We start from the raw sequence: 20,777 nt of genomic DNA, 5'->3' as shown, positions 1-20,777 counted from the left end.
CATCTCACTATCTAATTTAATAATTCCTGCCTAAAATACTAGTATTTTTTAATTCTCTAGTATAAAATATTGCAAAATCTGCTTAATGCAAGGCATAAATATCTGAATACCTGCAAAGAAATAAAAATGACACCGTATTAGATGTGTGACATGCAAGACTTGTCTTCATTAGATGATATCCATAGAAACTGTATTTTTCCAGGTAATTTGTAACCTCAGTAACACTGTAGCGCTTGTTTAAATCTGTCTGTCTACCACAAGTGTGAGGCCACCATGGAATAATACTACCACCTATACAGCACTGCTTATCTGCCCTCCTTCCAAAATACTTAGTGCATATGCTTTCAAATCAGTGATCCCACGAGGACTGAAAGAGAATGTTATGATTTGGCTATGCTAATCCAATACTGAGAATGTAAGTCTGTGCTGTGACAACACATTTTTTATGGCAGCCTAAGTTCACGGAATCATAGAATGTCACAGCTTATGGCAGAAGAAAAACAAGTCAATTTATGGTGCAGAAATCAAATCAGTTCAGGCATTGGTTTTGTGATACATTACTGTAACTTTAAGACTAAGTAAAACTAGCACTTAAGGATATAAAAATGACAACATTATGGAATTAAATATAACACTCCCCCCCCCCCCCCTTCTTTTTCCTCTGCATGGAACTGTGTTGAAAGTATTTCAAAACAACTAGGGTGTTTCTAGTCTGCAATTAGAAATCCTTAAATGAAATTCTGATTGAAGAAAATGGGAATAGACTATGAGTAATTGGTAATTCTGGCATTCTTTTAGCTGATTAACACACTTTCAGCTGTATTTCAATAAGCAGTAAGAAGAAATACAATAAATTAATCCAGGTTGTTTTAAACTTGTTGCCGGTTATTTACCTTTGTTTGGCTTTCAGTCTGAAAAGCTGTGCTCATAATCTGTACATAACCTTTCTAGCTGAAAAGCAAACTATTTGATAAGAAGACAGTAGGGAGTTCGAAAAGACCTTTCTTCAGCTCTGCTATGCGATGGGTGGAGCAGAAGAAAATACTTCCCCTGCTTGAGAAACTGCTGGGAAGCCTGCACATGCATGCACATGAACATGTTTTTCAGCAAATAGGTGCTGTCTCTGCATACCCAAGAGCAGAAGTAAGCTATAAATTATGCCAGGACATTCACCTAATAGAAAGAGGTCTTACATGGTGCTTTAAATGAAAAATAAGTTTAGGTCCTGTTAGCATGGCTATAGTGTAGAGGTGCTGTCTGTGCATCTTTCTGTAAACTGTCACTTCAAAACAGTAGCTGTAAATAACATTTATCCTTCCTTGGCTTTATGGTCCCACCTAAACCAATTCTTTCTATTGATCTGTGCCTTGGCTTACACAGAGCATGAACATTTTCTAGTAGATTTCCAACTGTATCTATTGCCCATACCATGATATATACTCAGTTATTCTACCAGGGATGACAATTTTCTCTAAATTTGCTGTCAGCAAACTAGCATTCTTGACATGCTGGGCAGGATTTTAGTTCACTGTCACATAGCACTTGCAGAAGTGTTCACCTAGCCTGCTGCTTGGATTTTCATGTTCATCAGCCAGCTAAGGAGGCAGGTAGTTCATGGGCACCGGAATGGATTCATTTTAGGTACCTGTTAACTCCTGCAGTCAGGATGTGTGTTTTCAGTAAGCATGCACTCTTGTTCTTTGGGGACAGAAAAGCCCAGTCACAGTCTGGCCTTTGAATCATCCCACCAAACTGTGAGACCTCAAAACCCTCCTTTGTACAGCTCTCAAAACAGACTTTTGCTCTGTCTGTGTCAATAAGACACCGTGCATGTCATGTAGTTCTGGAAAATGTTTCTGTGACGTGTAGGAGATGGGATCAGAACTGGGATGCTGCGGTTGGAAAACAAGAATAATCTTATTTTCTTTTTCTTTAAACTTATTTGTGTTCAGATATTTTCTTAAATATTCAGGTTTGGGTTTTTTTTTAAATCAATGCTGCATTAGTCAAGAGCTGCATTAATAATTTGCATTACTTTTTAGAATGAACTTTTAAAGGACCGGGCTTACTCAAGGTGAGTGGTGCTCACTCGGCCCACTGGGGTTAACAGGATGACAAGAATAAAACAAGGCTCACCAAAAGTAGCATGATAATGGGTCTTCTGTTCAGATGTGTTATAGGAATGGCTGGACAGATGGGCAGAATCCAACGGCATGAGATTTAACACATCCAAGTGCCGGGTTCTGCACATTGGCCACAACAACCCCATGCAGAGCTACAGGCTGGGGTCAGAGTGGCTGGAGAGCAGCCAGGCAGAGAGGGACCTGGGGGTGCTGGTTGATGGTAGGCTGAACATGAAACAGCAGTGTGCCCAGGCAGCCAGGAGGGCCAATGGCATCCTGGCCTGCATCAGGAACAGTGTGGCCAGAAGGAGCAGGGAGGTCATTCTGCCCCTGTACACTGCCCTGGTTAGGCCACACCTTGAGTACTGTGTCCAGTTCTAGGCCCCTCAGTTTCGGAGGGATCTTGACTTGCTGGAATGAGTCCAGAGAAGAGCAACAAAGTTGGTGAGGGGTTTGGAACACAAGCCCTATGAGGAGAGGCTGAGGGAGCTGGGGTTGCTCAGCCTGGAGAAGAGGAGACTCAGGGGTGACCTTATCACTCTCTACAACTACCTGAAGGGAGGTTGTAGACAGGCAGATGATGGTCTCTTCTCCCAGGCAGCCAGTACCAGAACAAGAGGACACAGTCTCAGGCTACGCCAGGGGAGGTTCAGGTTGGATGTTAGGAAGAAGTTCTATACAGAGAGAGTGATTGCCCATTGGAATGGGCTGCCCAAGGAGGTGGTGGAGTCGCCGTCATTGGAGGTGTTCAGGAGGAGACTTGATGGGGTGCTTGGTGCCATGGGTTAGCTGTTTGGGTGGGTTGGATTGGTTGATGGGTTGGACACGATGATCTTGAAGGTCTCTTCCAACCTGGTTTGGTTTATTCTAAATATTGCAAAATACTTTTTGCAAATAAATATTAGTAATGTATTCAAAGAACAGCACGTGAATCCGCATGTTAAGAATATAAATGTGGTCTTTTGCTCTTTCTTTGGACTTTTACCTTTTAAATGAATCAGATTTCCCTTGAGTTTATTCTTCAAATTAATAGGTTTTTTAAAAAATCTGAATGGAAACTTAAACCACAAGATACAATAAGCTGGAGTGCCATCAGTATGAACTGCAGGAAATTCTAAAATACTTTTGGGGGGGGGGGGGAAATTTATAGATTAGATCAGCAATTCAGTTTATAGGAGGAAAGAATCTGAATGGCACAGGCAGATGGCTCACTTGTGCTCCCACAAGTCATCTCATATGTGGGTTGGCAGAAGTTGTGTTTCATTGTCTCCCAGGTACTAGAGATGAATTTTAAGGTCTCTTTGTGCAAGGAAATGAGAGCCCTCATTTTATGTAGTGCACATTCTACTTGCACTTCTCATACAGTGGAGTTATCTTCAGGGCCTTATTTTAAGGATTACTAAACTTGTTTAACTATCTTTGAATGGCAAGTTCCTGTTTTTTTCTGTGGACTTGCATTGAATTCAGACTTGGAATAAGGCTTTTTTTAGTATTAAGGACTTAAGATCTCTTTCATATGGCTCATACTTCCCTATCTTCTTCCACAGTAGCCACTATCCACATCAAAACCCTCTTATCATCATTCTTTTCACCTTTGTGCTGTACAAAGCCCATTGATCAACCCTGCTACTGCACACCTTTTTCTTTGTCTTTGCTTCTGTAGCAGTGGCTGACAAAAGCCACTTGGTATTTACTAGTGGTGATAACATCAGAGACAGCTTAATCCTGGGAGCGCACAGGCACCCACATTAGCTATTACTTGTGTTGCTCAAATATAGAAGCATTCCACAACAGTCCCAGAAGGACCTCTGGCTCCTCCACAGCTTGCTGGTCATGTACCAACCTGAACACAGTACTAGCATCAAAACAACGTAAGTTGTCAGAAGAGCATTCAGCATCAGAGATACTTCTCAGTGGCCAGTGTGAAGCCTGACAGGTAGTGGTCAGCTATATTCTGTTCTGCTCTTGAAGAGATGTTTCTACCATGTCAGGAATGGAAATTAATGTAGGACATTTAGTCCTTCGTTAAATAAAGGTAACACATTTAGCAATAAACTTCAGCTTTTTTACAGAGAATATTCATGAAGACCTGTGTCCAGGAGCAAGAAAAAGGGAATGCCATAGGCAGTTTCTTAGGTAGAAGTCTGCATTATGTCTAAGTTCTGTGGTGCACTAGGAAGATAACTCTAGTCAGATTTTATTCTACAGGAAGATGACAGATGGTAACAGCCATTTTGCAGGGAGGCACTCTCCAGTCATAGGATCCCACCAAGTCTCAGTGATGGCTACCACGTCACCATTTTCCAGAAGCACGCACATTACTCCCCAACTCCTGCTGATTGGCCATGCTGCATGCATTTGTTTAGAGGCATTTCAGTTGGGCTGTTGATTGCATCACATTCTTAGTGGAGCTTCCCTTGATTCCCTTGAGGTATTTCATGGGAATTTCCTTGCTGGCCTCTACTGCCTCAAGAGCCCCCAGCTCACCTCTGCTGGATTTTGACTGTGCTGCAGTGTCCCCAGCATGTCTGGTCAACAGGATCCATGCCCTGTCACAAGTAAAGACAAATATGGACCTGTTTAAGCTGAATACATTAAACACACCATGTGACTGTAGCAAGATACCAATGATGGAAAGAAGCTCCTTCATATTTCTCAGTGCCCACTTAAACACATTCATTGAGCAAGAGCCCATCCTTCCCTGCCATCTCTCCTGCTCTATTCTTGCAGACCCAAAGTGACCTGATTCAGGAAGCTGAAGTGCTGCAAACCTGCCCTGCAGGGAAAGGACTGGCTAGGTTCAGCCTGAAGCTAGTGGGTGGCTAGCAGCTGTGGAATGGATAGGGACATGTGGCTGCAGAAAGCTGGGAAACAGACTGGCACTGCAGCCTGGGCTGGGGCTGTGCATGGACCTGCTTCTCTTGCTTGCTACTGAGGTCTGACCCTAGTACGCCTGCAGAAAGCTGGCCACTTCCACAGCCTTCACGTTTAGGGAGCCCTGGGGACAAGGATTAGTATCTGTTCAGGCCTTTCATGTGACTATGCCCTGGACAAAGCATGCAACTTGCTACTCTCTTGCTACTTGAAGGCAATTAGTTGCTTTATCCATTGAGCCTGAAATTAGAGTGCTTAGTATATTTTTCAGCTCTTAAGCAGTCTGTGATTGTGATCAGAAAAGTAACTTGCTTGATAGCGGTGACTTACCTTCCAGCACAACTTTATATTTGTCTGCAGTTCTGATCCTTTTCACCACACAGCCGGGTTTTAAACCAGGGTGTTTGAGCTCTTTGGGCTCTAGCAGTACCCGTTTTAGAACTTGTATTTTGACATGGTTCTTCTTAAAAGTAAGGGAAAGTGGAAGTTTTATGACTTAAGGGACCTCAGAACTCTCTTTAAAAAATGACTTTGTTTATTTTTATGACCTTCCAAACTGTTTCTACCATATCGGGAGGGAGAAAAGGATGAGAGACTTTAGAGATGCTTTATTGCGAAATTCAATTTGTTTACAGCATGAGTTTGCTTGTCATTAAAAAGTTTGAATTATTGTAGTAATAGTCTACAAATAGAGTGAGTGCAATCTTAGTACATACATTTTTGTGGCAAAACATCAATCCTAATCTCAAAATAGAAAAGAATCTGGAAACTAGGCATAAATTAGGCATAGGACATCACTGGTAGATATTCCATAAAGATTCCAATAATTTTGCTGGTGGTGAAACTAAACCAATTCTGTTATATTATTATTAACCACTTTGAGTGATTAATCTGTAATATCCTTGGGTTTATCAAATTACCATCAGTTTGATTTTTCTCCTGTATACCTAGTTAATACTCTAAAGGATCAGGGAAAGCACTAACAGTTCTTGTCGTTTCCTCTATGCATGTAACATAGCATTGAATAAGCTGTAGTAGCTTTCATTTTTGTGTGTATATGCAAATATACAAATTATAAAGATATAAAAAGGGATATATGTAAGTGTAAGTGTATATGTAAGTATTAGAGGACATAGTCTCAAGCTAGAGGACGCAGTCTCAAGCTGTGCCAGGGGAAGTTTAGGCTCCAGGTGAGGAGAGAGTTCTTCACCGAGTGAGTCATTTGCCATTGGAATGTGCTGCCCAGGGAGGTGATGGAGTCGCCGTCCCTGGAGGTGTTCAAGAGGGGATTGGACGTGGCACTTGGTGCCATGGTCTAATCATGGGGTCTGTGGTGACAGGTTGGACTGGGTGATCTTTGAGGTCTCTTCCAACCTTAATGATACTGTGATACTGTGTAAGGGAAGTGATAGTATATAGGTTACCATAAGGGCATACCAGATACATAGATTACAATACATATGTGCTCATATAAAATGTACAATAATGTTCAAAGTTTAGTACTGGAGGATAGAAGCCAAAATGCTATTTAACATTCCTTTTCTATTTTATTCACTTTTGATGGACTCATTTCATTAATAGTTTAAACTCTCTTCTCTCTACTGACTTGTGAACAGTAGGAAGCAGGCTCTACACCTCTGGAATTATGATTGCATGTGCTTGTCCAGATTTATTTTCTGCATTCATTCCTGAGTTTCTGAGCAGTCAGTAAGTGCTTGGCACTTGCTTGAGTTGGTAGCCCTAGAGACTGCATTCCTGTGGGTGTCAAACCCACAATGGGCACACATGGCATTAGAGTAGCTGTGCCTGGGAGGGCCAGTCAGTATCTTCTGAACGCAAGAATGGGAGGCCTCAATACTCAGGGAAGCAGATGTATGAGTCAATTGGCTTGGCTTGTCAGAGATCTCATGGCAGAGCTTCATGCAAGAGGGAGCATATTGGAAGTGGAAGCAGGAAGTGGAAGCATTCCCTTCTGAGGAGAATTCCCTTCTGAGGGGAATGGAGGGCCCTATATGTCGGCCTGACCCATCTCATAGGGAACTCTGTTGTCTGCCAGGAGCCCAAGTTAATGATGTTACCAGTAGGCTGCCTAAACTGGTGCAGCCCTCTGACTACTACCCTTTACTAGTTATGCAGTTAGGGAATGATGATGTTGCAACCAGAACTCCCAGGGCTATCAAAGATGACTTCAGGGCCCTGGGAGACCTGGTTGAGGGGTCAGGGGCACAAATAATTTTTTCATCAATACCCTTAACTGCAGGAGGGAATACAGTAAGGAACAGGTCAGCAGCTATAGTTAACAAGTGGCTTAGAGGCTGGTGCAGTCAAAAGAATTTTGGTTTATTCTAATAAAGGATTTGGCTACAAAGGATGAATTTAGTAACATTGCCTGGGCATGCAGAGATGGTGCTTGGAAATCCAAAGCTCAGCTGAAGTTGGGAATTGCAGGGGATATCAAAAGCTGCAAGAAGCATTTATCTTGCTTCATTAGCAGTCAAAGGCTGAACAAGGAGAATGTGGACCCATTGCTGAATGGGCAGGGGATTTAGTGACAGTGGACTAAGATACTGAGTGCTATCTTTGACTCAGTCTTCACCAAAAAGATCTCTCCGCCCTCTATCTGCCAGGTGATGGAGTGCTCCTTGATATGCTACTTTAGGGAAGAAGGGTAGAACTTGTGCAAGTCCAGAGTTCAGGAGCACACTCTTCCTCACAGGTGCTTCCACACAGGAACTGAGAAGCCTGACAATTCTACACATATTTATCATATTTTACATATTGCAAATTATAGTCACACTAAAAACTGAGGGATTGCAGAGCAGAGCTATCTACAGCAGACAGCAGAGCTTGCTAAAACAAGTGGCTGACTGAAACACATCTGAGAAATACTGGCTTCCCAGTTTGCACTCAGCCAAGTAGCATTGGTTTCACTGAGCTGTGAAATGAGATCACCAATATAGAGAGACTATTAACAGTAGTGGTTTGTACATAATACCAAGGTCACTGATGCAACTGGTATTACTGAGAGATTCAACTCTATGACATCCCAGAAGGGAGGTGTTGGGGTGCTTTGCAGACCATTGCTTTGAAGAGAAGTCTGAATGTTGTTTTGTAAATACTGTGGGATAACTGTAGTGACACGTATCACTTGTCTCCAGGGGAATGTGTTGCTGATAAAAAGCTTAATTTAGGTGATTGGAGCCTTAGCAGAGAAGTTTCACACATTAAAAAAGGGGATCCCTTCAAGAGACACGCTGTACAATCTTTACCCTGACTATTTTCTGTGCTTGCAGAAATTGGCTGTCATCAACTATATCACTAATGTATACAAGAGGAAAGGCTGCTATGGTTTTTGCTAGTCAGTGAAGGGGGTCAGGAATCGTGGTTTATGTGTGGCCAAAACATGAAGATGTTAGATGCATTTGTGTTCTCCAATCAAAAGAATGTAACAGATCTGAATTATTACTGTTCTTGATTTTATTTATAATGGTGAAATTGCAGGTGGCAACCAGTAGTACCTGGTTCAGCAGGAAAGTCTGCCAAGGGTTTTGTTTTGCAGGAATTCTCCTATAATTAGCTGTCCATTACACTGACATTTTTTCCTAATCTTTAGCTATCTAGCTGTCCTCCCATCTGTAATTTTGAAGAGTCTCAGCTTGCATGTGGAGAAAATTCAACTTCAAAGTACAGCGATGTGCCAATGTGTTTGTGTTTATATCGAGTCCCTTGAACAACTTTTGTTGAACAGCATATAGACAATTGTCTTACTGCACTCCTGGTGTTTATGAATGTCTTTGAATGTCTGGATCAATTTGCCTGTTTAATCGGAAGGATATCTGTATAGAGTTCTAGCCAAAGTTCTTCCTTCATTGTGCGGTGAGTTTCTGCATATACTCACACTGATATTTTGGTGTGTGTTTTCAGAATTGTGTTTATTCTGTGTGTATTAACAGAGCTATCAAGTGTTGAAAGTAGTCCAAAGTACCTGACATCAGGTTTTGCAAGTTGTTCCTTTGTAACTGGAATTATTTTTAGTTTGCTTCCCAGTGGAAGCAAAACTTACGTCTGCCTGCCTATTTTAACCATGTTGACTAAATTCAGAACAATTCCGGGAAGGGTAGAGTTCTTAAAGATACCAGAATTTCTGCACAATTTGTAGAACAAGGCTATTAGGAAGTGAAGAGGGGTGCACACCTGCTGAGAAATGGCAGCATAAGCTTCCTGCTCTCAGTGTGCACTTGCAGCCCGCAAAGCCAATCAGATCCTGGGCTGCATCAGGGGAAGTGTGGCCAGCAGGTCGAGGCAGGTGATCCTCCCCCTCTACTCAGCTCTGGTCAGACCCCACCTGGAGTACTGCGTCCAGTTCTGGAGCCCCTATTACAAGAGGCATGTGGAGGTGCTGGAACGTGTCCAGAGAAGGGCCACAAGGATGATCAGAGGGCTGGAGCACCTCTCCTATGAGGACAGACTGAAGGAGTTGGGGCTGTTCAGTCTGCAGAAGAGAAGGCTCCCAGGTGACCTAATTGTGGCCTTCCAGTATCTGAAGGGGGCCTACAGGAAGGCTGGGGAAGGACTTCTCAGGATCTCAGGTAGTGATAGGACTAGGGGGAATGGAATGAAGCTGGAGGTGGGGAGATTCAGGCTAGATGTGAGGAGGAGGTTCTTCACCATGAGAGTGGTGAAACCCTGGAATGGGTTGTCCAGGGAGGTGGTCGAGGCCCCGTCCCTGGGGGTGTTTAAGAGCAGGCTGGATGAGGCTCTGGCCAGCCTGATCTAGTGTGGGGTGTCCCTGCCTATGGCAGGGGGTTTGGAACTAGATGATCCTTGTGGTCCCTTCCAACCCTGAATGATACTATGATACTATGAGACTATGAAAATCCGTCCTCTGACAGCCTTTGTAAATATTCCAGCTGTGACAAGCTTCAGTCACACCTTCAAGAGGATTGCACTGGAGACTCATAGTGTTGCTTATTTTAAAGTATGTTTACAGTATGCAAATTGAAATTCATTAGTTCAGATGCAGGCAGACTGCTGCTGGAAATATCTTGCTTCAAATGGTCTACATAATGATAATATTCATACAGTGCTTCCCATCTGGAAGCTTTACAGACTGAGATTCTTTCAGCATTATTACATGGGTATGAAAGATGGAAGTAGTATTCTTTTATTGCTATTACTGGGAAAACTAGAAGAGAGATATTAAGAAGCACAAGACTGCACATGAAACCTCTGCTAGAGCTGGGAATGAAACCCTGTGTTCTAGTCTTTTACTGGAAGAACCTTCCTTCCTTCACATTCTTGGTAGCCAAAGGACACATTGTGAATCATGACTCAACTAGTTATTATTTCTAATGAGAATTTTAATTGGCAGTCAGTTAGTAACATTAAAATGGAAATGTCCTTGGATTATTTTAAATTCCACAGGGTGCAACTTTATTGCTACCAATGCCTCATTGAAGGCAGGTGTTTGGAACAAATAACCTCACCCTCACCCTCTGTCTGAACCAAAGCTAGGTGGTTACTTTGATTTGTGTTCTCATTGGCAGGAAAATGTGGCAGAGCAATGCATGAGATGAGTGCTTCATTGAGATGAGTGCTTGATCAAGGAAGGAAAAGTTGGAAAGTATGGCTTTTGGAGTGAAAAAATAACAGGGGTTCACAGTAAATTAAGCAACATCTCGACCTGTCCAAAGTGAATCTTTAACATTTATGTCATGAAATAGAAGATGGAAATATTTTCAAAGGGAAAGTGAAATTTAAAATGTTTATTGTTTTTACTCATTTGTCTGACGTGTTCAAGCAGTAAGGGACAGGGCAGGTAAAAGTGAGCGTTACAGGGAGCTGCAGACTTCTATGGCAAGTGAAATAAATCACTGACATTATTTTGCTGAGCTTTTAGAAACTAAATTCTTAATACAGAGTGGTTGAATTCTGTAGAATTACAGGGGGGTGGGGGGAGAAGAAAAGGATATTTGTTAATGAATATGTTTGTATATAGTGCTATGCCTACTTCTTTGTGTAAAACCCCTCTTCACTGTTGCTGAGCGTTTTTATGAGTTCCATGGTTTGGGGTAAAGCAGTTCTAAACTTAATGTCCCTGAAAGTGGATTTTGCAGTTTTCTGCAGAAATGGTTCTGCCCTCTGTAAGAATGAGAAAGTGCAAAAGCACTGTTGTTTGTTAGTGTTAAAAGTTCTCCTGCAGAGGACAGTGGAGGTGGGTGGGAAAAGTGAGGGCAGAGGGGATAGCTAATCCAGAATCAAAGCCCAGTGAAGGAATGAAAGGGGAAGATGTGGGGGAGTCATTGTGGGGGAGGAATCAGAAATAGGGGGACTGATACTTCCTGAACAGTGGGAGTGCAAATGAAGAGTGACTGGTAGGAGACGGGAGCGTGGCAAGGACTGGAAAAGGGTTGGTGAAGGGGCAGGGGCAGGAGCAGGGATAGGACAAAGATGAGATGGGTGGAAGGACAGGATGAGCCATGTTTGCCTGGGTGAGGAGAACAATGTAAGATAGTCGGGGACTGGAATGGGGAGCCTAAAGTATAGAAGACGCAGCTGTGAGGACACACCAGTTTAAAAAGGGAGCAGCTGGGGAGATGGGGGAGGTGAGAGACAGAGAATTCCCCTCCCAAAGCGCAGCATGCAGTGCAGGAGTCCTGAATGCCATCCTGCATCCTCACTTTATAGCAGATCCCTCCAGAAAGGAGGAGCCTTGCTTTGCCTTAATGCTTGGGTTAGGTGACAGAAAGTGTTAAATGTTATCAGGTGAGGACAGCAGCAAGTGACTTGTGGATGCTGTTAAGGTAAGTGGGTCAACAGTGGGTTCCTGTGGCATCAGATTTATCGTATGTCTGCTGTATTACCTCGCTTATCATTCTCACTTCTGAAAGCCTGAATCCAATGAGGTAATGCTACGTGTAATGGAAAGCACACAGATGTACAAAAAATCCTCTTAACAGAGTATTACTTATTTATTTACACTTGTAATGAAGTAGCAGATAACTTCCTAACACTTTCTCCTTCCAATGCAACAGGTAGTGTAATAATAAAAGCTAGTTTGTCCTAGGATCTCCCAGGGAAAGATGTTAGACAGATCTAGGGGGGGTTCACAGAATTCCCAGCTGAATGAAGAAACAGACAGTATATTTGAGTGTCAGTGAATAATTGCCAGCATACTTTCAAGCATAATAGTTTTATGAGGCACTGCAAATAAAGTATCCTTGCTGATGGTTTGTTGTCACACTAGATTGAGCTAAGCAGTTGGGTACTGCAGGGGGGGATTCTAGGTTTTATTTTATATCCTCATTAGGAATTTGGAGGAAAGTCAATGACATTTGTGGCCATCAGTATATTAGAATACCTAAGTATTGGCAAAGAAAAAGTAGGGGGAAAAAGAATAATCAAATAAAATAGGGGTTTATTTAGAGTAAAAACCTGAAAAATATACTACCATGGGAATCAGTAAATGTCTTCCAACTTTTTATTTTGTTTCTGAGACTTGAAAATCAAGGCTGGGTACTTTTTTTTAACTTCAGTGTAATGGCACTTCCCTGGAAGGGGTGGCGCAGGGTTGACTTGTCTTCTGCACTTGCAAAGAGAGAAGGTCCATGGACATGCATAGATGCACCTGGGCCAGCTTCCCTGCTCTTATTTTGCCCCAGGTGGGGATCACAGCAATCAGTCTGCTACAGCAGAGCTCTCAGAATGGCAATTGAAAGTAAGCATTTGTCATTTGTTTGATGATAAATAGTAGTCCTTCAAGGAATAACATGGAGCAACTTAGAGATTTGTCTTAATTTGTCATGTGTTTATGATATTAATAGACACTTGGAATGGCTCTATTATTACTTTCTGCAGTCATTTTCTTGGTACAAAAAAGTTTCTATTCCTGTAAAATAAATTAGATTGTTTCTACAAAGTTGCTACCACTGATTTTATTCAAGTATCTTTCTTGATTAGAATCATAGAATCAATAAGGTTGGAAGAGACCTCAAAGATCATCAAGTCCAACCTGTCACCACAGACCTCATGACTACTAAACCATGGCACTGAGTGCCACGTCCCATCCCCTCTTGAACACCTCCAGGGATGGTGACTCTACGACTTCCCTGGGCAGCCCATTCCAACAGCTGACAACTCTCTCTGTGAAGAACTTTCTCCTCACCTCGAGCCTAAACTTCCCCTGGCACAGCTTGAAACTGTGATTAGATCAATATAGATTAATTACAATATAGATTATATATCTATAATCTATATATCAATATAGATTAACATAGATTAATTATAAAGGATTGTATAGTACTAGTCAGATCCTCTTGCACAGCTAGCGTATGCATACCACATATCAACTTCATTACCAAAAAAAGCCTGCCTGCCTGATATGTCATACATTTTAAAGATTACATGTTGTCCTGGTTTAAGGCCAGGCAGATCCTCTATTGCCCCTGAAAGGGTCAAAAGAATGATGCTCACACAAATGGTTTGGAAAGCAATAGAAAGTTTAAATGGGAAAGCAATTGGTGTTTTACAGACATCTACAAAGCATAGTGACCAAGAGTCCCAAAGCATACAGAGTCCCTTACACTACACCCAAATGCCCCAAACACCTCCCTTCTTCCCTCTTGAGGGTATACCCAAAACCCCCAGGGCTCTTTCCTGTCCCATCCCCCCACTAGGCTAGTCTCAGGCTGGCCAGGTCTGAGACTGCCCACCCCTGCCCTGGCATTAGGCCTAGCCAAGCCTAAGAGGCCTTGACATACTCCTCCACTGTTTCCCGATAGGGAGCATCTCCTATGGGAGCAGAGAGGGAAGAAAGAGGAAGAGAATGTCTTTGCAGATGGATTTGTAGGGTACAGGATTTATTGGTAGAAATATGCTGTTTCCTGTGTTCACCTACTGGGTTGGACACTCGGGACACCACAGGTGCAACTTATGTGGCAGTAACAGGAGGCACCCAGCCTAAACTACCCCACATGTATATCATGATATCATCAGAACATGACTTCTTGTTACAAAGTTTTCATTTTTATATTATTAAATCCAGAAATGCCATTTCAATGTGATATCAGTTACATTTATTGTGTCAGTCATGTTCACCTACTTTATAGAAGCAGAGCTGGAAATACTTGGCTGGAAGGTTGACTGCTGTATATGTATGTGTGTGTGTTTGTGTATGTAAATACATTAACATTTTTAGCTTGCTAATTAATAAAGAAAATTATCTTCAGTCATTGCACTGCCATTGTCACTTTTACTATAATTTAGTGTCATGCAATTTTCAGTGTTTGTTGCTCATAGATTAACTAAATGGCAGCTACTGGGCTAGAGCCATGCTTCTTGTTATATTTTATCTCTAATTCAAAGCACCTTGAATTATTTCATCAAATTTGTCAATCTTCAAGACTGTCAAACCTGAAACAAACAGGACTTGGATAGTCCTCACTATTCTGGCTGGTAGCCAGAAAATGAGGGTGCACTCCAAGAAGAGAGATGAGAGATCAAATCCTGAAGTTTAATTAAGCAATTTACCCAAAGCTACCACATTCTGGGTGAGTTCTTCAGCCATTAAGCTGTTACATGAAAAGCAGTTACAAACTTAAAAGGAGAGGAGCTGCTTCTCTTCTCTGCTTTGTATATTTGTAGTGGCCCAATGTGGGGTCCTTGGGGGGATGTATCTAAGGCTATGCTTGGCCCAGGCTGGCTGTTGTGGGTCATATTCTGAGCTGCTGCCTGACTCACCTGAGTGTTTAGATCAATTTTTTTTTTTCTCCTCCAAAGGCCAAGCTTAAGCACCCAACTTCTCAAGTGACATGAACCCTGAGTAAAACTGTCTTGGAAATAACAAATCCCCACAATGGTGATGGTCAGCTGAGAGTGTACTGAAAATTTCAATGCCTCTTTCCATTTGTATGTGGAAGGAAATGTCAGTGCTGATGTTCAAATTCCTAGTTTTTCTAACAGCCTTATGTACTGAAGGTACTCAAGATTTGTGCTTCATATATTTTTGTGCATGCTTTCTTACTGACAAAGCCATTCATTATCCTTGGGTTGCTATGGAGTAATGATCACACGGATCTGGGAATAATAACCCATTATACTAATATAGCTTGTCATTGTGTTTGATGCGATGTGATGTCCCATAACAACAGCTCATGCTTGTAACTAAAACACTTTATGGTAAGATCACAGTTTATGGCACAGCACTGCCAAACATTGCCTGTCTTCTTTTCACTGAATTATCTTTTTGAATGCATAACCTACTTACAAAACCATGTATCCATTTTTAAGGTCAATATTTAGGTCAATGTTTTTCTACAGTGAGAATCAGAGGGTTTCCAGAAAATTCTGGCCTGTTTGCTTAGGGTGAGAAACAGCTTTGTCTTGTGAGCTCTCCTGCCCCACTTGGAGCTTCAGCTTTGTGTTATAAAGTTCCCTTTGCTACAGAAGAAGAGCAATTTGCTGGGTTTAGTGAAATTCTTCGGTGCCACAATAGAAGAATGTAGGAAATTACTTCCAATAGTTGGAATACATAATTCTGTAATGCATACAGCATTACTACAACCTTTCATACATACACAAATATGAAGCTGGATTTTATTTTAAACTACACAAGGAACAGGCCTTGAATCTCTGTATTGATTCAGTTTACCAACAAATGCCTGTTTATCTGTTACAGAACTAATCTGTAACATCCACTACGGTGTGATTTTAACTTTTTCCAGATTCTCAGGACAGTCCACCTTCCTGTGCATGTGATTATACCTTCAGTAATAACATTTCAGCCATGATTCTTCTGTGCTCCTCACACATTCACTCAGGCAGTGGGAATATGTCTTCCATGGAGCATATCACTGCACGTTCAGAAAGCTCCACTTTTATACAGAAACACTTTCTGAAGGCAAGCCACTGTTCCTATGGATATAACTTCACAGTATCACAGTATAGCCAAGGTTGGAAGAGACCTCGAGGATCATCGAGTCCAACCTGTCACCACAGACCCCTGACTAGACCATGGCACCAAGTGCCACATCCAATCTCCTCTTGAACACCTCCAGGGATGGTGACTCCACCACCTCCCTGGGCAGCCCATTCCAATGACGAATGACTCTCTCAGTGAAGAACTTTCTCCTCACCTCAAGCTTAAACTTCCCCTGCTGCAGCCTGAGACTGTGTCCCCTTGTTCTGGTGCTGGTTGCCTGGGAGAAGAGACCAACCCTTTCCTGGCTACAACCACCCTTCAGGTAGCTGTAGAGAGCAATGAGGTCACCCCTGAGCCTCCTCTTATCCAGGCTAAACAATCCCAACTCCCTCAGCCTCTCCGCATAGGGCTTGTGCTCAAGGACTCTCCCCAGCCTTGTTGCCCTTCTCTGGACCCATTCAAGTGTCTTAATGTCCTTCTTAAATTGAAGGGCCCAGAACTGGACACAGTTACAAGGCAATAAAAAAAAATTATTCTGGCAATGTACTTTTTCTTCAAAATATTCCCTGAAAATTGAATCATCCTAGTAAGTTTCCTCCACTTTCATGTTTCCTGAGGTGCATTGTAGATAGAAAAACTTTAGAATCAGCTTCTGTTTTGGCAAAGCATATTTGGCACCAAACCATCATGCAGGATTACATACTGATACTCTGATCACGTAAGTTGTATTTGTATCTGGATGTACAAAGAGATACCAGGTACTGATAGGCATTCAGACTTAGGCCTCTTGATGTTTTCAAGATTAGAGATAGCAGAATCCTTTTTAGAACATCTGTATCACACTTTTACCAATGAAAGATTGTTCTCAGCAGTATGTTTTCTACTAATGTATTCAACGAGTCATAAATTATACAACCAGAAAAACCATTGTGTCATCCAATCTGTTCTTCTCATAGAGCAGGCTTTATGGCTCTCTGAATTAATTTCTGTTTGAACCAAAGTGCAGCTGAAAAAAAAATAAATCTTAATTTAAAATTTCTACTAATGGAAGAATCAGCACCATCCTTAATAGCATTCTGGCAGTTAATTTCCTTCCCTTTGTGTTTAACTTCTTTAATGCATTCATCTAGTTTAAAATTCCAGACATTGGATGTTACTGAGTGAAGAGCTGTCTGGTAGCAAATTTCTGTTCCTCACATATTTATGTTTAGCAAGCATGGAAGTCATCTCACCTAATTTTCAGGCATCCTTGGTGTTTTATATTACATCTGACATAGTCGAGGCTGGGTTTCCTGATAGCCAGTGGAGAGAAATATGAAGGTTGTAGCCGGGTGGGGGTTGATCTCTTCTCCCAGGCAGCCAGCACCAGAACAAGAGGACACAGTCTCAAGCTGCACCAGGGGAAGTTTAGGCTGGATGTTAGGAAGAAGTTCTTCACAGAAAGAGTGATTGGCCATTGGAATGGGCTGCCCAGGGAGGTGGTGGAGTCACCATCACTGGAGGTGTTTAGGAAGAGACTTGATGGGGTGCTTGGTTGCATGGTTTAGTTGATTAGGTAGTGTTGGATGATAGGTTGGACTCAATGATTTCAAAGGTCTCTTCCAACCTGGTGAATTCTATTCTATTCTTATTCTATTCTATTCTATTCTATTCTATTCTATTCTATTCTATTCTATTCTATTCTATTCTATTCTATTCTATTCTATTCTATTCTATTCTATTCTATTCTATTCTATTCTATTCTTTCAGGGTACAATTCTGATGAGGTCCTTTAGACATGCTTGTTAGGAGGTACTGAAACACACCTTGGAAGTGCCTGGGTGGTTGTGTTGTCTAATAAGGCATTTTGGGTTGTGTGGCTCCATGTAAATATGTTTTGCAAATAGGTGCTGTGTAACTTTCTCATGTTCAAACGGAGCTTTAAGGCAAGTTTTCCACTCATTAGTTATAGTTGCCTTTCCTGAATGTCCTGTAGTTCTCAAGCTGCAGACACCAGAACATGCCTTAGTACCCAGCAGTGGTTGTCAGAAAGACTGGCAGTGAAGCTTTTGTTTATCCTGCCTGAAAAGGCTCTCCTTGCCTCTTCAGGTCACAAGAATAACGGCCTGTTTTCAACACATTACTCATCCTGGTCTCAGGCCTTTTTCATAACCAGTGCTTCCCAGGAATAGAAAGCTTCATTCTGTCCATAGGGCATGCATTCGTTGTCTCTGGCTATGCAGTTCTCCATAGGTTAGAATTGATACCTCATTTATTCTTTGCTTGCATTTAGTTTTTGAAATGCTGTTCCAAATGGGATATTTTACCCTTTGTTTTCTGTCTACCACTGCTAATTTGTATTTAGAAATGTTTTAATTTTTTTGTGTCAGTAACAGCAAGGATAAATAGTACAGGACCAAGAACTGGTCTCTGTACCTCCACTAGAAGTACATTCATTAGAGTATGATATTTTTCTTAACCCATGTTGAAAAGTATTTGTTGCCTAGCTCTTAATCTATTTTTGTTGATTTTTTGGTTCTCATTTTATAGTTTGCTAAGATACCAATTCAACTGCCAAACAAAAATATAAGACTGTACCTTCTAACTTATTAATCAGATTTATAATCTCTTAAAAAGATACCTTTAGTTTAGTAACATCTACTTTTCATAAACCTATGCTTGTGGCATGTTATTATGCTCCAGTTCTTTATTAATCAAATGCATCCATTCCTGGATTAGTATCAGGGCAACAGTTGCCTGGATTGTCCTTGCTGACACTTAAAACCTGATATACAATATTTGTTTTGCCCCAACCCTCAGGAATACTGAATTCTGCTTTGAATATCCCATAAAAGGAATATTTTTATTATTTTCAGATGTAATTAGGCTCTTCAGTTTTTCTAAGGAATTAATCTGTTTTCTCAAGGTTTAAGCTGTTTATTTGGAAAATCCAACATTAACCTTAGGATTCTTCCCTTGTTTCCACAACTAACTGCTGCAGAGTTCATCTCCAGAGGTGCCTGCCCCTCTGCAAATTTAACAAGTATTTCTGGCAGTCACTTCTTCCAAAATATTTAGACACTTCTACATATGGAAGGAGTTTTCTGTCATGGACCACTGACCAGCATGAGAGCAATGTTCTGTCCATGTTGTGTTTGCTGTTTGCAACTGTCTGGTCATGCAGAAGGTCCTTCGGACAGCGGCTAAATTCCATGTGCTTCACTCATCTATTCAAGTGAAGGTTTTTCAGTAGGCAGCTATACTCAGGCCAAGCTTTCAAAACCTTCACTGAGTTCATGTGAATAGTAAAAGTCATTATCTTGTCCCTGATGATTTTACACTTCAGAATCACTGTGAGAAATATTTACGTCCTGGAGTCTGGGTTTGGCACAGCAGCAAACATTTGCATTTGCATTTAAATTTTGTGGCTAAGAAAAAAGTGAACCCTGCTTTCAAAGAGCTGTTAAAGTAATGCTAATAAAGGGTTATCAGAGACTACTGCATCGTAATGATATGTGGCTAATAAAAAATAACCCATGGTGTGTTGGGTTTTCTGTAAGCAAAGAGGCCAAAATCGTGTTTAATTTAATACAGAAGATACACAGTCTTGTGAGTGCACTGCTGCAGCCACTATTAAGTAATGACACCAATAATTCTATGAGACAGAGTAGGAGATAGATAATGACAATTATTAATCCTGATTTTGGCTGCAAATACTTTTCTCTCGTTTCTTTGTATAGATGTTACTTTCTATGCTGCACTGCAGAGAGAAAGATGAATGGATGTCTGACTTATTCTCATGTTAGTCTTTATTCACAGAAATCTCTCCTGTGGTTTCATCACAGAAAGCTTCACAAAATTTTGTGAAGTCTTCTTGGTCTATGAAGGTTTAGCTTGCCAGTTCATAGTGCCAGCTTGCAGCTTGGTATATTCCTGGTATTGTGCCATTTTCCACCCACATAGCCAGCAGCAGCTGAGATACACCGTGATGCAGTTCAGTCTGTACAAGATGCTCCTGAAGAATTTACAGATTTGAGAGCGAGAGTCATCTCTTATAACCCTGGATGTATATCTTTGTTGTCATTTCTCCTTCAGTAGTCACTGACAAGTGATAGGCACATCTAGAAAGCGATTTATTCTTTCTTAAGCTAAGAATCTAAGAAGGATAAGATGAATCACCTAGAAATGTCAGTCTCTCTTCATTTACTCTACTTGGATCCTAAATGGCTAGATTAAATTAAATGTTTGGCCTGTTGATATCTAAATTTGGACCTTGCCCTAAAAAGCAGCCATAGACTAGATGAAGTCAAGGAAGCAACTGCAGTTTTTCTAGATTTTTCTAGATAATTTCTGTTGTGGCATAAAATAAGCAAATCTCTTTAGGAAATGAACTCTTGGACATTTAACAGTCTTAGTAGGACTGTACCTACAAGAAGGCTGGGGAGGGACTTCTTAGGATATCAGGTAGTGACAGGACTAGGGGGAATGGAATGAAGCTGGAGGTGGGGAGATTCAGGCTGGATGTGAGGAGGAGGTTCTTCACTGTGAGAGTGGTGAAACCCTGGAATGGGTTGTCCAGGGACGTGGTTGAGGCCCCATCCCTGGAGGTGTTTAAGACCAGACTGGATGAGGCTCTGGCCAGCCTGATCTAGTGTGGGGTGTCCCTGCCCATGGCAGGGGGTTGGAACTAGATGATCCTTGTAGTCCCTTCCAACCCTGACTGATTCTATGATTCTATGATCATGCAGTTTCAGAGAGAAATGAGTGACAGTCTGTTTGGTTTTGTGTGTCAGTAATAAAATACTGCTTATGTTTGTACAAGTGCATTCTAACACGCTCAGGTTTTCGTTGATGTGTGTACATTGCACAGAAGTCACATCATC

The 20,777-nt window shown here is 41.6% G+C and overlaps 1 protein-coding gene across 5 annotated transcripts in view; it reads left to right on the top strand.

Moving 5' to 3' along the window:
• Nucleotides 1-20,777, top strand: part of FRY (FRY microtubule binding protein) — a 257,340-nt gene that overhangs the window by 83,263 nt on the left and 153,300 nt on the right. The window lies entirely within an intron of this gene.

This window comes from Melanerpes formicivorus, unplaced genomic scaffold, assembly GCF_026170545.1.
Source record: "Melanerpes formicivorus ecotype bairdi unplaced genomic scaffold, bMelFor1.0.p_v2 SCAF_1, whole genome shotgun sequence".
Classification (NCBI taxonomy): domain Eukaryota; kingdom Metazoa; phylum Chordata; class Aves; order Piciformes; family Picidae; genus Melanerpes; species Melanerpes formicivorus.
The sequence above is the reverse complement of the archived record's forward strand: the minus strand, read 5'-3'. Positions and strand labels throughout refer to the sequence as shown.